The 3,588-nt window shown below is 39.5% G+C and overlaps 1 non-coding gene across 1 annotated transcript; it reads left to right on the plus strand.

Annotated features, from left to right (window-relative positions):
• The first annotated feature begins 1,903 nt into the window (after window positions 1-1,903).
• On the plus strand, window positions 1,904-1,975 carry Trnaa-agc. Its single transcript has one exon. It is a non-coding gene; the product is annotated as a tRNA-Ala (tRNA).
• The last annotated feature ends 1,613 nt before the right edge of the window (window positions 1,976-3,588 follow it).

Here is a 3,588-nt window from a genome sequence, read left to right on the forward strand (position 1 = left end):
CTTGTTCCATGTATACAATTTTCTTTTGTGATTCTTGAACCAAGTCTTAGCTATGATTAGGTTGTGCTCTGGGCAAAATTCTACCAGGCGGCTTCCTCTTCGTTTCTTAGCCCCAATCCATATTCACCTATCACGTTTCCTTCTCTCCCTTTTCCTACTGACGAATTCCAGTCACCCATGACTATTAAATTTTAATCTCCCTTCACTATCTGAATAATTTCTTTTATTTCATCATACATTTCTTCAATTTCTTCGTCATCTGCAGAGCTAGTTGGCATATAAACTTGTACTACTGTGGTAGGCGTGGGCTTCGTATCTATCTTGGCCACAATAATGCGTTCACTATGCTGTTTGTAGTAGCTTACCCACATTCCTATTTTCCTATTCATTATTAAACCTACTCCTGCATTACTCCTATTTGATTTTGTGTTTATAACCCTCTAGTCACCTGACCAGAAGTCTTGTTCCTCCTGCCACCGAACTTCACTAATTCCCACTATTTCTAACTTTAACCTATCCATTTCCCTTTTTAAATTTTCGAACCTACCTGCCCGATTAAGGGATCTGAGTTACCGGCTAGTAGGTGAATCAAGCAACTAAATGTCACCATCGCTTTGCATCCCTCAACAACCAAAAAAATTTTTGACAGCTTATAACAGTAGCTCCACTGTACTGATTCCAGGTCAGATGGAAGCTATGTTGATATACTGTTCATTTTATCAATCTCTTAACAAGTGCTAATATTACAAGAACTCTACCTGTATTTTTTGAATATCAGTCTCAATCGAAAACTTGTAGATCTACTTAACACCACTTTATGACAGGATTATCCAAGTTCGCTCTGACAAAATACATCCCACGGATCACACCTCATTCCTATAGCTTTCACCCTCTACATGTTTGACCATCCAAGGAGAAGTTCAGTGCCATTCATCCTAACAAATGACACCTGTTCAGTTTTCAGAAGTGATTACTTCACACATTTATCTCAAAATATAGTGCCTCTACTCAGTCACCCATAAACCATTAAAAGCCATATTTCCCATACGTGTGGCATCAACTGGTGGTCTAGAAGGAAATTCACTCTCTTTATGTGGAACACTGACAGAATGATACAAGGGAGCAAGATCAGCAAAGGTTAACGGAGGCTTGCTCATGTTACCTCACAAGTTTAATTTGAACACTGAAGGGTCAATGATGGAAGTAAAACACTACGTCCACGTGGAAAATCAACACTAGATGGTTCGCTGATGATGTAGCAGCAGCTGCCGAAAGTGAACAGGAATGGATGAACAATGAAACGCAATGGCTACAATATGAACTCAGGATAGCAATGTCATCAGCAAATCGAGTAATTGGTATCTTTTCACCTTGATTTTTAATTCTACTCCTGAACATTTCAGAGGTGCACGGCCTTAAACCAAATAATAGTGCACAAAAGTTATGGTCTGAGTTGTAACTGGACAATTTGCAAACTAGGGTGGTGTCTGTCTGCGAGAACGAACATCCGTGCAGTTCTTTGGATGTGGCGTCTGGTCAATACAGATGTCTATGAAGATAAATATTAGATGAAATTATACAGTTCCAGAGACCGTATGAAGTCTCAAACATCTACGATGTGCATATACAGACTGCAGCGACGAATAAAAATTTGTCTGCATAAATATACGTTGTAGATGTTGAAGAGGTATCTGGACCCATGCAATTCATTTCATTAGACCACCTATGCCTGGGTTTCACGCAAGATTCGGGATTCCCCATTTCGGTCGATGATATTCCAATGCATCTGGAGAGCCTCTGCAGTGATGTTCGAGTTGAGGAGGAACACCAAATGGGCTGAGCTGTGGTGGACTGAGGAGGGAGGCGTGCCAGAGTAGTCCGTGCAGTGGGGCAAAGACACCGTGCCAGGGTGGCGTAGTGGTTAGCGCACCTGCCTAGCGAGCAGGAGACCCGGGTTGCAATCCCGGCCTTGGTTCAAATTTTCGTTCTGTATGTATACATCGGAAAGAATAGAGTGCAAGGGTTGAGTGAATGTAATACTGCGAACAAAGTGAGATTCATCCGTGTGAAGTCTCGACGTATGGAACACACGCATGCAAGTGGAAAGCTATACACTTCTGCTAGTTACATCAGTCACAAAAATATAGCTTAACAGCGGTTATTTCGGGAACAGTAAATTACCAGTATTCAGCGTATTTCCAACTTGCGTGTAATACCTGCATGAGTACAATGTTACTGGAGCTTTCCAGGTATCACTAAAGGAATAATCGAAATAATTCAGAGTTTCGCTAGAAGAAATGTAGCTGGGGAGATTATATTTGAATCTTTGGAATATTTGTGCATCATTTAACACGAAATCCTTTTAAAACGAGATAATATATCGATCCACTGTAGTTAACTTTTGTCAGTACTGTTGAAGGATTAATAAACCTCATACTCTTCTGATTTTATTTTTAGTCGTTTGAGTTTTTGATGCCAGAGAAATCTTATTATGCGTGTGCGCTGAAAGTCCCCTCGGAAAGGTATGATTTTGAAAATAAAGTCTAACTGCACTTTGGGGATAGTTTGATGTTTTTTTATTACTAGACGAAATCGAGCATTAGAAAACGTGCCAGCTGTAACGTATTACTATTTTTACGACGTTGCTCATCGAGCCATATATGTTATCTCGCATTTGTAGCTGCTTCTCTCACACAAATAATGATACAAATCGAGAAATTCAGGGTCGCCACCAGCCCAAGCCCTTCCTAACCATTTAGAAAAAAACGGAGCTGGAAAATCATTAGTTTAATTACTTTAATAATTTAATTAAAGTATGCATATTTATTTAAGTAGCCACATAAATAGCACTCCATGTTGTGCATGAGGCAACTTGATTAATTCAGGATTGGAAATCGGAATAAGTGGGTATGATCAACACCACAGAATTTTTCTTTCACGTAGATTATTTATTGTATCAAAGTATTTGGTTGAAAATCCTAACTACACATAACTGGTACCTGACTAGAAATATTTAAGTATGAAATACGTGAGAATGTAACAGAGCACAGTTTAACTACAGCAAGAAGAAACACAGAAAACGGGAGTGGTAGACAATGATACTATCATCTCCTTTGCGTTCATACCATAAAAATATCTCAGTGAGGTTCGCATTACGATTCTACGCATGCACTGTTCTGGACAGAGGTTTAACCAATGCACGAGGCTGTGCGATAATTATCCAACATACTAACTGCGTCTGCTGCTTGCAACCGATCGAACTAGAGCACGTGGTCCATTCTGAATCAAACTGTTGTGCTGCTTTGTAGAAAGCGCACGAAAGAACAGATATTCTTGCAGAAATTATAACTCATTAAACAAGCAACGGTGTCGCGGTGGACCAGAAGGGTCATTGATTACCAAACACGTTGCACAAAATCGACGCACAAAGACAAAAGCAACTTCTACAAAATATAAGAATTAAAATTATTAAAAATCATACTTGCTTCGACACAGTATTACACTCACGTACGGTTGAAGTGATCCTAAGCAGCTTTTCCTAATCAGATTTACCGTTTGAAATTGTACTCCATCGTTGTTCAAAATGAA

The sequence above is a fragment of the Schistocerca piceifrons genome, chromosome 3 (genome assembly GCF_021461385.2).
Source record: "Schistocerca piceifrons isolate TAMUIC-IGC-003096 chromosome 3, iqSchPice1.1, whole genome shotgun sequence".
In the NCBI taxonomy this organism is placed as follows: Eukaryota; Metazoa; Arthropoda; class Insecta; order Orthoptera; family Acrididae; genus Schistocerca; species Schistocerca piceifrons.